At 53.4% G+C, this 16445-nt stretch overlaps 1 protein-coding gene across 8 annotated transcripts in view; it reads left to right on the top strand.

The window, feature by feature from the left end:
- ANKRD11 (ankyrin repeat domain containing 11) overlaps positions 1-16445 on the top strand; it is a 171377-nt gene that overhangs the window by 86131 nt on the left and 68801 nt on the right. For 2 of the 8 annotated variants that reach the window (XM_067718306.1, XM_067718308.1), the window contains exon 4: positions 231-525. The exons of 5 other annotated variants lie outside the window; for them this stretch is intronic. The gene's annotated coding sequence lies outside the window, so the exon portion shown is untranslated. Of the gene's footprint in view, positions 1-230; positions 526-3508; positions 3795-16445 lie in introns of all 8 variants that reach the window. One more of the 8 variants, XM_067718307.1, reaches the window with a different exon arrangement.

The following is a 16445-nucleotide window of genomic DNA, read 5'->3' as shown; positions in this document are numbered from 1 at the left end:
TCCTCTGGCAGCACACAGCCCTTCCCTGGGCCTCATCTAGTTTCCTTGCGTAATTCTTCCTGCTGAGACGCTGCCTCCAAACTGATGGTGCATCTCGTAGTTTTAGACCCTGATTCTCTTGGATCATTTGAGCCATGTAGCTTCCTCTGGGGTCACTTTGGTTTTGTCTTCTGTAGTTCAGCCTGGTCACTTGATCTAAAAATCTGTCTTTGTTTTTCCAAATTTTGCAGACCTTTTAAGATGATCTGGATTGCAATGACTCGAAATATATCGATTGGTACACATTTGCTGGTTTGGAGAACTTTTTAAAGTTATGGAGTTCTGTATACTCAACTTTTATTAGTCTTCTAAAAATTGCTGTCTCTGAATTGACTGTGAAGGGACCTTGAGACTGACGTTCTAATAATGCTGGGGCCGATCTGCTTTAATTGGAAGTGAGGACGCTGGGCCTTTTCCCAATAACTCAGTAACCTCCTGGATGTAACTCTGCAGGCCGTTTACTATGAAACTCTGATGTACAACCCGGTAAGCATCTTTAATGAAGTTCTTTATCATAAAACATGACTTCCGTATGTGAAAGTGATCTTTTTCAGGTTTTATTGAGATGAGGAGGGGAAAATACTCTTAATTGTCTGTCAGAGAGATTTTTGTATCGGGAGGCGTCTCCTGATTATTGAGAGGAGTACAGCAAGCTTGGTGGAGTCGAGGCCCTTTGTGTCCAGGGACGCGGAAGCCGGTTGGACTGTAGTCTGAGAGCGCGCCTGCGCTGGGGACAGCCGGGCTGGGAGCACCTCACTGCGCGCGGGCCCTGCCCGGCGCTTTCTGCTCTGGACTGGCTCCTGCTCTGTGGGCTGTGGCTTTGCTGGACCTGTGTGACCACAGCTGTGTGTCAGGACCCACTGCCACTTTTGACACATTGTGGTTGGAGCTTCCCTTATTTTTGGCCCTCAGAATTAAATCGGTCTGTGCCATAACTTTCTTGGTGATTCTTTTTTGGCATAAACTTCAAACTTATGCAAATCAGAATGGTACTTCTCACTGTCTGACGTATTTCCTTTTATTTAGTAAATATTTAGCGTTTGTATGTGCAAGATGCCATGTTAACACTCAGCTGGATTTCCAGCATGAAGGGTAATGGCCTAGCTGGACTGCTTACTGCCCATCAGCACTGGGCCAGCTGCTCCCCCTTTTAATCCGGAAAGGCCCCCTGTGGTGGGCGTTCTCGCTTTGCCTGCAGAAGGAAGGTGGAGTCTCGTGTGTGCGTGGGACTCTAGCGGCTCCGGCGGGTGCTCTTCCATGAGGCTGTGTCGTCACCAGTGAGCACGAGTGAATCTCAAGGCATTTGAGTCTCGCAGAAAGATGTCAGACGCACAGAGAGACCCCCTAGAGGCACGTGTGGGAAGGGGGAGACTGTTTCTCTTGTGGCTCGAGCTTGCCCAAAGCTCCGCTGAGGAGGTAGCTTTGGGTGGGCTTTGAGTAATAAGTATAATTAGAACAAATGGCCGTGGTGTTTAAAACAGGGCTTTCGGGTGAAGGAATCAGAGTGAGTCTGGAGCTGCGAGTCCAGTGTGTCTCAAGGTTGGGGTGCAGGTGAGGTTGGGCTACCAGACCAAGGGGTGTCTTGGAAGGGGGGCGGGGAGGAAGCCCAGCGAGCGGGCGTGGACCCATCCCTGTGGCTGCTCTGGGGCTTGGGAAGTGGGGAACCAGATCCTCAACTCGGTAACTGGAGGGATGGCAGCGTCGCTGCAGAGACAGGGGACGCAGAGAGAAGGGGCTGATGGGAGGAGCTATGTTTGGGCACGAGGGACTCGAGGTGCTGGGAGGAGAGTGACTGGGATACCCAGCAGGCAGCTGAGGCCGGGGGTCCCCCTGGGTGCGGGTGTGTGCGCACCGGGAGAAGGGCGGGCAGGAAGAAGGAAGCTCCACGGAGCAGAGCAGCAGAAGCCCCCGAGCGCAGCGCCGTAGTCTTCAGCGGGCAGGCTTGCTCTGTATAAGACAGGAGATGGAGAGAACCTCTACAGAAGGGACTTCTCCACTGGAAGCCGCAGGTCCTTTGAATGGATGACGTGTGGTTGTCTAGGTCACGTTCCTGTTTTGGGAAATAAGGTGCCTTATGTTCTAATCTGTACATTATTATGTATTTAAACCTCATAGTAAGCATAGCTCACATGGACTGCGTGTTACTTTTTTTACTAGCAATTTTTGGGATTTTAAATGGTCTGAAGGACCAATAACAATGAGGTGCTTTAGACTGAAGCCTTCACAGAAGAATCCAACAAGTGTGGTTTAATTTCTAGATATTTGTGGTGAGGCTTAAGCAGTTTGGAACCCCCATGTACTGGTTGCTGTTTGCTTCAACTTGAAATGGGTTTGTACTCTTTACCAAGCACCTCCCTGCCTCCTGTAAAGCTCCGGTAAAGCTGACCTCCTTCAGTTTGGGGGAGTGTGAAGGGTGAGACGAGGTGAGCCAGAAAACAGCAAAGCTAGTGAACGCGAGCACTCGCAGGCAGGCAGGACCAGAGGCCTGAGAGCGCTGCCCCGAAACCTGGAGCCTGCAGGTTTATCGGGCTCTCCCCTGGGCCGCCGTGCCAGGTGGAGCGGGTGGCCGCAGAGCAGAGCGCACTCGGCCTCCAGTCCCCACGGCTCTGCCGGGGCTGCTTTAGACCTTAGGGGACGTCCCTTTTCTAATTCAGTTGGCACATTTGTGTGTCACCAAGAACAGATGTTAGTTTTTTTTACAGAGCCGTGTAGATTAAGGTACACTTTCACTCGTCCTCTCCGTGATGCCGGCTCGAGCAGAGTGGGCACCGGAAGGGCTGGACAGGGCTGTGCAGCGGGGTGGGCATCCGGAATCGGGTGCCTCTGCCTGACTGGGGCTTGGGCACCACTGCCTCTCGGGTCTTCACAGTTGATGTGGGAGCATTTTGTAGATTTCTTGGCTTTAAACTTTGTGAGCTGGGGACAAGGGAAGGACTCCGTGGACAGGAAGGTGCCCAGGTCAACTGGGTGAGGGTGATGGGGAGGGTCACCGGTGGGGATTCGACACAGGCTCACTCAAAGAGGTTTCCTTTCTTCTGCAGTGGAATTGCTTAGAATCTGTTTCCGGTGCTCCTCGTCTCTGACATGATATTCAGAAGAAAGCAGCCCCGGGCAGTTTACTGCTCCAGGAGTTTGATGGTTCAGAGGCGCAGGCTCTGGGCTCCTTGGCAGCCCTGCACACGGGGCTGTCGACGGGCCTGTTTGCATCGTCGGGTCGGCGCTGCCAGTCTGTCCTCCCGGAACTGGCCCTGGTGCGTTGTATTAACTCGCACTCCGACTGTTCAGCCTCACTCCTTGCCCAACGCCCCCTCTGTCCCAGGGCCCTGCCCAGCACACCCCATCGCATTCAGTGTTCCTGTCACCTCAGTCTCTTCTGTTCTTCTGTGACCTGGGCAGTTTCGAGGACCACCAGTGAGGTGTTTCTTAGAGAATGTCCTCCATGTGGGTTTCTCTGATGTTTTCTCCTTAGACGGGATTGTGGTTTGGGAGGCATATGGCCGCAGAGGAGAAGTGCCTGCTCATCATGTCCAGTCGGGGTGCTGGCTGGCCCCGCGGCCGCGTGGGTGAGGAACGCCTGCAGTCCCGTCGGGGTGGAAGCGTCTCCAGGCTTCCATTTTACGAAGCGTTCATTGCATCATGTGAGAACGTCTGAAGCGTTTGTTTTGCTCGATGTCATCCATGCTGTCAAGATTATTATTTTCTTAAATGAACGTTTTATCACTTGGGAAACGATCTGCTTTCTCCACTCACCAGAGGTAAGAGGTAAACTGTTTCAGGTCATGACTTGCAGTTTTATCACTATTATTTGTGTCCTGAAGTTCTTTCAGATATACTGTTCCCTGGCAGGTACCTTTTGGGATAACAGTGTCAGCAGCTCTGAGCCCCCCTCCCCGAATTGCAGCCCTCCTTCTGCGGGGGCCATCTAGACTAGACCATGGTCTCAGAAAGCCTCGCCCTGCCCGGGAGCTGTGCTGTGCTGTCACAGCCCAGAAGAGAGGCCGGGCTGCGAGCGTCCAGAGTGGCTGTGTGTGGCTGTGACCTCCTGGCCAGGCCTTCCTGGGGTGGAGGGTGGAGTGGCTGCCTTGCACGCTGCGTCTGGGGAACTGGCTGTGCGGCTGTGACGAGGCGGACAGGCTCCATGGACCGTCCTGCTCGTCACACTGTTAACAGTGCGACGCCCTGCTTTGCTGTACAGCAGACATTAACACAACGTTGTGAATCAACTATAGTTGAGTAAAGTTTTAAAAAATGTGACTTTCTAGGGCTTCCCTGGTGGTGCAGTGGTTAAGAATCCGCCTGCCAATGCAGGGGACATGGGTTCGAGCCCTGGTCCGGAAAGATCCCACATGCCGCGGAGCAGCTAAGCCTGTGCGCCACAACTACTGAGCCTGTGCTCTGGAGCCCACGTGCCACAACTACTGAAGCCTGCTCTCCTAGAGCCCGTGCTCCACAAGAGAAGCCACCACAATGAGAAGCCTGCGCACCGCAACAAAGACCCAACGCAGCCAAAACTAAATAAATAAATTTATTAAAAAAAAATAAAGTCCCACATTATGTTTTCCAATCAGTAAGGGCTTTACTTCAACAATTATAATCCGAGAAATAGGAGAGACCCCGGCAGCCTCTTTGCTTCTTTTGCTGACAAATACGACTGTGTTCCTTAAGTTTTTAAAGTCGATTGAGAGCTTAGAGTGACTTCTCTCCTTAAATAAGATGGGTTAAGTATTTTTTATAATTTTTTTATTATCTAATTTATACATGTGAGTGTCTCTGTGTCAATCCCAGTTTCCCAAGGATTAGTTATTAAAATTTACCGTCCATGGTTTGTCGATGCAGGTTTGGGGCCCAGGCGGTAGCTCGGGGGATACGACAGCTGCCTATTAAGTGGACCGGTGTCCCCATGCGTGATGGCCTGGAGGAGGGCTTCCTGTGACACGGACGGACAGCGCCGCCGCCACAGGGGGTGGTCTTCTTTCCAGGCTGTGGTTGGTAGGCTGTACCTAAAGTGAATGTAATTGCTGAGGAGTGAAGACCCGGTCCTTTGGTTTTGTTTTCTTGTCGGGACTGGTCGCTCTGCCTCCTTTCTCACCACGGAGGGCGGCCCTCGGCCAGCCCAGGACACGCGGGCCGTTCCGAGCTTCCTCGCTGTGGGTGGGGACTTCTCCGTCTCCGGGCTGGCGGGGAGGGCTCTGCTGGGCTCCGAAGGCCGAGACCTTGCAGTGCGAGTGCCACCTGCGTTGCCGTAGCGGCCGTGGTCACTGGGAAAGTTCTTGGTCCTTGTGTCTGTAATGGTGCCGTCTACTCAGGCCTTCTGAGTCTCGGCCATGGAGAATTGGAATTTCTTAGAAGCTTCTCTTGGAACCTGTTTTCATAAAAGCTACAGCAGAAGAATGATAGAAAGGTTTTGTTTATAAGGTTTTAGCTTCAGGGCTGCCTACAAAGCATTTAGTTGGAGTTTTCTCAGTTCAGTGGTCCGATTAAAAAATAATGAAGAGATAGCATAAAACATCTGTTTTGTTTGTTGCTTAATAGCTGGGAGTTAACTGCATTTCTGCAGGCAGAATTGGGGGTGGCTTTGGGTGCTGTCGCCTTCCCTTACTTGGTTCATCTCTTGCTGGAAACCAGCCCGACTTCCTGGGAAGGCGGGTCCTCACCATGGGGAGGGCTCTGGCCACGCTAATTCCCACGTCACACGCTTCACTGGTGCTGGAGGACGTGAACACGGGACTGTGCTCGTTTTGTGAAGACTGATGAGCAGACAAGTCCCGAGTTTCCTTTTTAGGGCCTGGAAGCTCTCTTCTCTCTTACAGACTCTGCCGTGAAAAGCTGCCTCTTGCTGTGCACTCATGTGTATGTGCTCACATGTGTGCTCACACACAGGCACTCACATATATGCCAACAAACTCCTCACTGACCCTCCCTGATTCTGCCACCACGGGGCTGTCGTTAGGATTGAATTCTGTTGATATTAAGTGTGGGTTACCGTAAAATGTTGTAAGATCAAAAGGCCACCTGATTGAGGTAAAAGGAAGGAAAAAATCATTCCCTGTCCCTTTCTAATTTTAAAAATTTTTATGTTTTATTTCCCCCCCAGTGTGATTGAGACATAATTGACGCGCGCGCACGCGTGTGTGTATAGATAGACGTTGTGTTCTGGATCTCAGCTCGATTTCGATACAGAGCTGAGCCTCACTGGCTCAGAACAACTTCAGAGCAGGTGGCCTCCTGCACGTGAGGGGAAGATGTTGCAGGCAGGATTCGCCTGCTTCCTGAGGTGTGCTTGGCCTTCTGTCCTGCGTGAACCGGCAGCCCTGCAGCCTGCAAGCCTGTGCCTGGTGACTCCCTGACCCTTACAGGCAGGCTTTGTGTTTGGCTCAGGGCTAGATTTGCAAACGGGTCCAGCCGTGGGCCTGGTCCCTCTGTAAGCCCCCTGTCCCAGGGTCTGAGGGTGTGAGACAGGCCTCAGCTTAGAGAATACTCTCTTTCCGGAGGGGGGAGTTCAGGACTCAGGACAGAGGAGGGTGTTTTAGATTCTTTACGGTGGAGCACCTCCCTCCACGGGAGCGGAGCTCCTGCAGGGTGCTGGCGGGTATGACCACAGCCCCCTTTCCCCGTGGCCGCCGAGCGCGGAGGACGGAGGAGGGTGGAGGCAGCTCTCCAGGGTCAGTGCGGTCCACGCACGTGCCCACTTCGTGTCAGGTCCTTGACTCTCGTCCATGGGGCTGTCCACCCGCTGCATCTGGCCTGTGCTGCTTCTCATGCACCTTGTTCCATGGCGACTCTGTCACCGCAGACACACAGTAATCAGCAGGTGTCCACGGAGTGGGACGCAAAGGTTTGGAATCAGACAGAAAGCAGCTCTCAGGGCCGATGCAGTGCCGTCTTGTCCCCGCTGTTCCAGCAGAGGTGGCGACGTCCGTGGTCCCTCAGGAAGCAGTAAGGGGAGGACTCACTGCTGGCACCTTTCTGTTCTGTTGAACCTTTCGTCCACAGACTAATCCTTTCCTCTGTGGCTCCTCCCCACTCCCATTCCCGGAGACCTTGGTCCTCAGCCTGTCTCGGACCTTAGCACCATGGTGTCTTTTTTGCCTTAGGTCATAGGTATGCATTTCCAGGGGGCAGAGGCTGCTGGCCCGTCTCATTTAGCAGCTGCCCACAGAGAAGAGAATCAGAACGGGTCGGGGGTGGTGGTCCCAGGAGGGAGGGTTGGGCTTGTGCAGCCCGCGTGCCCCCTTCCCTGGGAGGAAGTGTTCCCTGAGGTGGTCATTCTGGATTGACTGTTGCGCCCTCTGCTCTGCAAGGCAGGAGGTGAGCGCCGTCTGTGACTTGCCGCTTTTCTGCTCCTAAACAGAGCAGTAGGGGAAGATGGGCTCTGATTACAGGTCCTGCAGTTTTATAAGTTATTGTGGGACCATGCACAGCAGGTTTGGGGAATCAATCGTGGGTTTCTGTGTTAAGTTAGGGAAAGTTTGCTCATGGGTAACACTTGTAATCTTAAACGGAGGCGGGGGAGTATTGATTCAGTGTTTGGCTGGAGACCCGATGGTAGGGGCTTGTCTTTAGTTTTGTTTTGTCTTTAGTTACTTTTAAACTTTCTTTTAGGGTATCAGTATTATCTAAACTTTTGCAAGAAAAACATGCTGCTCACATTATGGTTGTTTAAAAAAAGACAGACCCTGCCTCACCCCTCGTCCTGTCCCCAACCCCTGAGCCCGGAGCCTGGACTGTGGTGCAGGGGGAAGGGGTCCAGAGTCATGCCTGAGTTAGTGTGTCCATCGAATGTATTTTAGTAACTTTTATTAACTGTTTTAAAATAACTGACAGTGGTATGAAAGTTGAAAATCTGGACAAGAAACAGTTATTTGACAGGGCATAGTTGAATAAATACATGGCCTTGTGTGTGTGTGTGTTTTAATAAATTTATTTTTATTTTTTTAATTTTTGGCTGCGTTGGGTCTTTGTTGCTGCGTGCGGGCTTTCTCTAGTTGTGGCGAGCGGGGGCTACTCTTCGTTGTGGAGCGCGGACTTCTCCTTGCAGTGGCTTCTCTTGTTGGGAACACGGGCTCTAGGCGCATGGGGTTCAGTAGTTGTGGCTCGCGGGCTCTAGAGCGCAGGCTCAGTAGTTGTGGCGCACGGGCTTAGTTGCTCCGTGGCATGTGGGATCTTCCCGGACCAGGGCTCGAACCCGTGTCCCCTGCATTGGCAGGTGGATTCTTAACCACTGTGGTACCAGGGAAGCCCTGGACTTGTGTTTTAAAGACTGTACTTTTTATTTCTTTGTTAGGCTGTAAGGCAGGGACAAACTGTTGATTTCTAGCCTTTGAGAGCCCTGGTGTGCAGAGGCGGAAGTAACAGATTGCTTTCAGCTTTGCCTGGGCCTCCCCTGCACTGGGCACTGTCTGAAGCTTTTGGGCTAGCTTGCTGGGTTCCAGGGGCCGGAGGAGGTGGGTCAGAGCAGGGGGCCTCTGCCTACCGCTGCCTTCCCGGTCCTCCACAGTACTGCTGCACGGCACTTGGACTTGAAAGGTCTCGAGTTGTCTGGGGGAAGAGAACAGACACGGTGTGAGCACTGCTGGGAGGCCACGGCCCAGAGAGCTTGCGTGGCTGCATTGTGGTCACCAAGTGAAGGACCCAGGCCGGCCAACAGTATGCCCTGAGCCCAGTCTTCTCCCCCCGCCCTGTCACATCCATTTGTGGGGCTGAAAAATGTTCACTAAACTCTGGATGATAAAGTGAGTAAATATGGGGTGTGTGTGTACGTACATACATGTATACTGACAGATATCCTCCAGGCTGAATTTGACTAGCTGAAGGCCATTCGTTTCTTGCCATGAGAGTTCTGAAGGTCTGGTTCTGTGGACCGTGTGTCCTGACGAGCCTGTGGGCAGGGTTCCGTCTGGTTGGGACAGGGGCCGAGGTTGTCCGGAGGGCCCCTCGGACTCTCGTGTGCAACCAGACCGTGGGGGCCGTGCTTCGGGCCCTTCGCTATGTGCAGTTTCAAACCCGAGTCCTGCTGGCCACATTGGAGCGAGTCCCTGGTTTGGGCGCTCGGCAGTCGAGGGCAGCGGATCTGGGTTCAGGTGCGGTTTCCCCTTTGCCCGAAAGGCTTCTTCTGGACACATCCTGAGGCTGCTTGACATGGAACCAGCTGCCAATGCAGGGGAGCTGTGGAGATTAGACGGACAGGACTGAGGGCAGAGGGGCTGTGGGCGGGCGTCCGCCATCTCTTGGAAGCCGGGGCTCTGTGCTGACTGTCCCCCATGGGCCTCGGCGCAGGATTAAGTCCATCTTTTTCTTAGAGTTGGCAGCGGGTCACCCCATGGAGTCCTCTCACCTGGTTTATAGGCAGAACGCTTGTCACATGTGGCTTCTTGTTGATGGCTTAGGGTTTGGGGTCGTGCAGCGTGGGAGACGCTGCCCTTCGGGCCGCACGCCCAGGCGTGTTGGCAGTTTCTCGGTGGCTTTCCTCCTGCAGCCCCGCTGTTTAGGTTGATGGCTTGCCCTCTGTTCGGGGCTGGGCCCTGGGAGCCGTCAGTGCCGGGCTTGGCGTGTCTGTGCCGAGCTCTCCTCTGGAGCCCGCGCGGGGGAGCTGCGGGCATTTGTCACTAGGGGGACGTTTGGGGCCAGAACCTCACAGCCTCTCTCCTCCTTTAGACACCAGGCCTCGTGCTGGTCACTTGGCATGGAGACTGGCGGGCGTGTTTCCCGGGTTCTGTGCTCCTCCCTGGAAAGCACGCTGGGCGGCACCTGCAGCGTCAGTTCAGTGCCCTGTTCACGGCTGCGGTCATCTTCTCTAGATTGCCTGCTAGTGAGCCCGTGTGCACCGGGTCGTTGCCTTTCAGCAAAGACGGCTTTGGCTTCCAGCACCCACGCTGACTCTCCACCACCCAGAGCGCCTCCCTCCGGGGCCCCCGAGGACGCAGGTGTGGCCATGAGGGCCCTGGAATAGCCCGTGGCCCGGCCCTGGAGGTCGTGGCACTCGAGCAACCTGGGAGCAGAGGAGCTAAAACCGCATTGGCATTCTGCACCTGGGGTGCCAGAAATAACATCTCTTCAGAGTGAATTTCTTGGTAGAAAGGAGGAGTTTTTTATACACCCATTTATATTTGGACTTGAGTAGTTTCGAGATGCAGGGTTTGGTGAATAAAGATGAAAGTGTATGTTTTTGAGCGACGAGGAAACTGACATGGCAAGCGTCTGTAGCAGGCTTCTTCCTAACGGTTGTGTTTTCTGTATTTACAAAAAGTTTTGATGAATACTTCTTGGGCAGTTACTGAAAACAGTTACAATGTGAGTGGAACAAACAAATGACGCCTCGTTTGCCCTCCACCTTGGTGCCCGCTTCCTGAAGCGTGAGTGCGCACACCGCACATACACCTGGGCCAGCAGCGATGCAGCGGCCTGCCCTGCTCAGAGGCCGAGCGTCTGGAGTGCTTGGTCAGCGCGTCCAGGCTGTGCCTGTCCGGTCTGGCGGCCTCCTAACCCCACGTTCAGTGTTCAGGTCATATCGGGAGCCCCGTTCACTGTTGACATTTGATCTGTTTTTTTTTTTTTTTCCATTTCACTTAGAAACTGCTAGTCCCCCTATGTGCCCCGCCGACTGCAGGCACTCCTTGAACTGCCTCATGGCTAGCGTGGGGCAGGTGTGGGAGCTGCCCCACCTTCCTGTACCCAGTCGGAAAGCCTTTCCAGACATGTCCTGCCTTTGCACGTTTTGGGGCCAGCTGTTTTAAGGACACTGGTGGGCACGGATGAGCCCCCGCGTTGAGTCTGTCTCTGTGTGTTGGTCATTGTCAAGGAGCACCAGGGTTCTCAGTGATGCTGTTCAGTGAGCGCCGCCACCCCACCCGGGTCTGGGCTTGGCTGTGGCTACACGGGCGCCTCGACACTCCTGGGTGCCGTCCACGCCCTTCACGATGATCTGGTTCTGAACAGACTTTAAACTTTACACAATCCTTCCCCACCCACTACCCCTCCCAAAAAAACATGTGCCAAAGGAAAAAAACCAAAACAGCGCCTAAGAATGCCTCCTCCGTCCTCCTGTGTCTCCCGACTGCACCTCCTCTCCCGTGCTCTGCTTTTCCAAGTTGTGCTTGTCGCACAAGTGATTCCTAACCATAGCGGGGTGGCCACAGATCAGAGGCTGTGGCATGCGTGGTCCCTGCCCTGTGCGTGACGGGGAGCCCCGGGGGTGCTGTGCACACGGAGGCTCAGCGGGGCGTAGTCCTCATAAAAGTGATTCAGGGGTGGGTTGGTTGAGCCTCTCTGAGCTTCTAGCCACTTCTGAGCTCCGACTGTTTCTGCATATTTTTAGGCTTGTAACTCAGGCTTATGAATAAATTTAGATGCATTTTGCTTGGCCTGTTAATATTCAGGATCTTTGTGTACAGCAGTGTCTTAAAGAAAGCCTGAGAAAATATGCTAGTTAACCAGGCTTTATAATCCTGTTACTGTTATTTTCAACGTGCTTTATCTGTGGCCTAATAACACACAAACTTAGTTTGATATCTTCTTAAGCTCTACATTTTTGTGATTTTCTATGGAGGTCATTATGGTGGTCAAGCTTAAGTGTCGTGATTTGAAATTGGTATCAAGAATTGGGGCTAAATCACTGTGATCAAGATGGTAGGCTTACTTTTCCAGTAAAATCATTATACACATGCATGTATACATGTTAATCATGTGGTTGTAAACGTGAAAGGATAGGTGTTTGCCCGTGCCTTATCCGGACGAAGCTCCTGAAGGGCTCTTCTCATCTAAGCCGAATGACCTGAGTGATGGTTTTCTTGGTTAGGGTGCTGCCGGGATGGCATGGTCTGGAAGCGTACGGAGAAGTTAGCTCATTACACACGGTGGTGTCTGATTCTCTCACGGAACTGCGTTGAGGAAGGCAGCCCTGAGCAGGCCCGGCAGGCTCTTCCGTCTGGGCCAGTTGGCTTTGCTGGCCGAAGAGCCTCTGTTGGTGCAGAACAAAAGTGGCCACGGCGATGTGTGTGCCAGTGAGCACTGTCACTTGGAGCCGTGCTCACAGATGGGCACGGCGGCCAGGGTTGCGGGCCCTGCTCTCGAGGGGCCTTACTTGGTGAAGAGAATGTCTAGGATCAGAAGCACAAGATCTGGAGGATTTCTGTTAAAATCCTCTTACGTTTGCAAAATCTGATATTAGTGTTTTACAGAGTTTTTATGTTTAAAGGATGTCACGGGGAGGAGAGAAGGTGAAGGCAGTTACCAGTAAAATAATTATTTACAAGTTTTGTCTTTCTTGCACCCCCTGCCCCCATCATTCACTTGTAAGCAAATGAGTCTCTCACTGCAGCTTTGTAGAAGTGTGGGTAGAAAAACGACCATGTATCAGTCCAAGTTTGTTGCAAAGCCCAAAGAAGTAAGAGGGTCCAAGAGGACCGGCACCCAGGACTTGTGTTGTGTAGCCTTCAGTCATCAAGTGTGTTCTTTTCTTGAATACTTGCTGAGTGTTAAGTGCCGTGTTAAGTATTTTTTGAGGCCCCGGATTCTCACGCTTCAACAGATTAGTTCATGAAATGAGACATGAAATACCAGCACTACAGGTATCTAAACAAGTACCTAATAGTAAACACGGTTAATAGAAGAAGTTCAGAGGAAAGGGGTTTCCAGAGAGCTCCTGAGCGCTTGGGGAGGGACCGGAAGCGGTGAGAGGGCACGTTGGGGAACTTCGGACCCGGAAGCCCTAGCCACCAGAGGCGCGCATCTTGCCCGGCAGAGAGCCGACTCCACCCCCGTGGGTGAGGCCGGGAGGGCGCAGGCTGGAAGTAGGCAGGGGTTTGGGGGATGGCTCGCACAGCCCTCCTTTTTAGATGGGAACGCGTAGAGCCCTGCCGGGAAGTAGGAGTGGTCACCTTTGGTGTGCCCCCTGGGTCTGGATGGACAGGTGTGAGGGCCTTGGTGGCAGCAGAGCTCACCCTGAGCCCCCTTAGTTTCAAGACCCTGAACTTGGGTGCCCCATGTCCTGGTTCAGCCTTTCTGGCACGGGATGGAGAAAAGGTGTCTGTGGCTGAAAGGTGGGAGGTTGGTCGGGGAGCACTGCGCCCTCGGGGACGTGTCCTAGGTCAGCAGGTGCTTGCTTGCCGCGAAGGCGTCTGTCCAGGGCGGGGAAGAGGCCCTGACACTCTCCTCCAGAGGCTGATGGGCCTGCATGGGCAGTCAGGCCGCTTGGGCCGGGACTCAGGCCTCCTGCCCAGCTGGTACCACCTCCCGAGACTTGAGCCCCACCTCTGTTTCTGTGAAACGCATGGAATCAACAGACTTCATCACAAGTAACTGTACTGACCGTGTCGATCTGGTCACTGTAAGAGGTGTACAGACAGCTGGACACGTGTGTGCTCCGAGCTGCCTGTGGCTCTTGGGTGAATGTGAGAGTTACTCAGTGTTTTGATTTTTGCTAAGTGAAGCACCTCATGGGAACACAAATGTCAGGTGCTGGTATGGTCTCGCACCAGTTTCTTTCTTTCCGGAGTGGCTGGTTTCTGGCAAGGCCATGTCTCCTGTCGGTGGCCGCGGTGTTGCCCCGTGACCAGGAGGGCAGTTCAGCATCCCTCCCCCCCGCCCCCAGTTACGCGCCTGGACTTGGCAACTGAGGTTCCCGTATCTGCAGATTACCCTCCTCCTGCTCTCCAGGAAGCCCCTGGGGGGAGCATGGCCGTGGTCGTGGTGCCCATGGCAGGTACAGGTGCCACTTGTCCACGCATGTGTTATAGGGACCAGAACACACTCCTGCGGCCGCTGCTGTCAGTGCCACTGCGGCGCGCAGGGCTGGCCCGTGAGGGTTCCGGCGGCCCAGACCCAGGGTTGACGTGATGTGGGTGTTGTCGTTTACCTCACAGCCACATGACTTATTTTGGTGTGATTTTGGAAGTACGGTTTTTCTGTTCAGGCTAACCATTAGCTTGCTTTAGGATCGTGGGAAAGTAACTGAACTGTTTTGGGTTAGACCGAATGACCTTTGAAGGCCTTCTCCACCCACACTGTGTGACAGTGCCTTGTCCCCTGCCCGTGATCTGGTGGCGGGGCAGGAGAGCCCTTTAGGGTTGTGATGTTGAGGGAGGGCATGGCTGGGACCTCAGAGTTCATTTCCTGTAGTGAGAACATCGACTGGTTTCTCTGGTCCTCCAGAGGCGTGCACACGTGTGTGTGCATGCGTGTGCACGTGCATGGAGGAGCGTGCATGCGGCCATTCTGTGAATGACTCTGAAGGTGACTGGGTCGTTCAGGAAAAGTCTAGGGATGGACAGACAGCTCTCGCCGCCTGAGGGTGGACGGCGCATTGTCAGGAGCCCCGGCATGTGCGGTCTCACGGCACACGTAAAGGTAACATTTTTATTTCACCTTCCGTTTCCCAACACTCCCAGAACCTGAGACAGTCATACACACTCTGTGTACAGTTTCAGCAATTACCAGCATTTGGTTCTCTTTCTTCCCCTGCTTGTGTACGTCTTTGTTTTCCTTCTTTTTAAAAAATTTTTAAATTTTAGTATTTTAAAGTAAATCTGTGATGTCATATCACTTTACCTGCACATACTTCAGTAGTAAGTCTCATAATTAAAGACTTAAAACCTTTCCCTTGGATCTTCTAGCGATGGCTGGTGAGAGTGGCTGGTGTCGGTGATTCCGTCCTTGCAGACTGCTGGCGCTGTGCTGCGGGCCCACAGACGGCGTGCAGGGCTTTTTCCTTAGACTTCGAGTGTTATGGTCTGTCTTGCAATGCATGTAGTTGCTTTTTCCTCATAAGGGTGTGAACTCTAGTGGTAATTTTTCTCAGAACTGAATTTAAAATCTTTTATTTACGTGAGAGTCAGGTGCCATCATTGGTGGTCTTCGTGTTCCTTCAGTTTGCGGCAGGAGTCGGTGGGAGGGGCCCTGGGCTCCGTGCAGACCCTCACTCCTGCCTTTGCGTTCGTGAGTCCATCATCCCTCTGGTTTCACCTTTAGAGCTTTAATAGGATTTTTGAAAAAGTGGTTTTCAGTGACCCACCTTTGGCGTTGCGTATGGCCCGGTTTGTAGGGCGTGGGAATGCCGATGAGACCCCACAGCGGCTGTTGAGGGGCTCCAGGGTGATGGCTGGACCACCTGGAGACTCGGCATCGCTCCCTGGGCTGGGGGCAGGAGCTGCTGTCCCACGAGCACCCTTAGGCCAGGGAGCGGATCGGACTGCCGGATGTGGCAACAGGCCCTTCGGGAAACGTCTCCACGTGGGCCCCCACGGCTGTACGCATGTCCTCAGAGCTGCTGTGGGGATGCACGCTGGCCACCCTGGGATGCAGGTCCTTTCATTTGAGTGTGCTGAGCCCTGAGAAGAAAGCCTGTGATGGAGCACACGGATTCTTTTTTTTTTTTAATCGTTTTATTCTGCTTTTCTTTCTTTCTTTTTTAATTGTTGGGTCTTCGTTGCTGTGCGTGGGCTTTCTCTAGTTGCGGCTAGTGGGGCCTGCTCTTGGTTGCAGTGCGTGGACTACTCATTGCGGTGGCTTCTCGTTGCGGAGCACGGGCTCTAGGCAAGTGGGCTCAGTAGTTGTGGCACGTAGGCTCAGTAGTTGTGGCTCACAGGCTCTAGAGCGCAGGCTCAGTAGGTGTGGCGCACGGGCTTAGTTGCTCCGTGGCATGTGGGATCTTCCTGGACCAGGGCTTGAACCCATGTCCCTATTGGCAGGCAGGTTGGCAGGCAGGTTCTTAACCATGTCCCTGTTGGCAGGCAGGTTCTTAACCACTGTGCCACCAGGGAAGCCCAAGCACACGGATTCTTGCAAAGCGAGAGAAACTGGTTTTACTGATTATAGCACTTTGACCACCAGTCCCTTCTCACCACACCTTATTGAAACGGCCCCTCCCTTTCCCTGCTCTTCCTGATGCTTGAATCTAAACAAGGTTTGCTTTCTGCTCACGAGAGCCTCTCAGAGCTCCAGACCCCACCTGGGACCTATCGGTGGGGCTGGGGGTTGTGCGCTCGTGGTGCCTGGGTGTTGAGATGGGCTGGCTCCTTGTGGCTTGTGTGTGTGTGTGTGTTGATTTTCTTGAGATCTTTGTAGAGTCACATGCAGGTGTAGGAAATAACACAGAGAGCCTTGTACAGTTGGCCTGGTTTCTCTCACGGTAACATTTTGCAAAACTGGACAGCATCACAGCCAGGGTAGCATACCGGCTTCGGTCAAATCCCCTGATTACACTCAGACTGCCTTGTTTACCTAGATGTGTGTGTGTCCTGGGCTCCCTGCATGCAGCACCGCAGCCGGGACACGAGAACAGCGGCCGCACCATGAGGGCCTCCTGATGTTGTTTGTCACCTGTAACCGCTGACGCGCTTCCCGTCTCTGTGCATTTGCCCATAAACGTCCTCTGTGTCTGGGAGCTTCCACGAGCATCGTGTTTGTCGTTC

Source organism: Pseudorca crassidens, chromosome 20 (genome assembly GCF_039906515.1).
Source record: "Pseudorca crassidens isolate mPseCra1 chromosome 20, mPseCra1.hap1, whole genome shotgun sequence".
Lineage (NCBI taxonomy): Eukaryota > Metazoa > Chordata > Mammalia > Artiodactyla > Delphinidae > Pseudorca > Pseudorca crassidens.
This window is presented reverse-complemented; position numbering and strand designations above follow the sequence as displayed.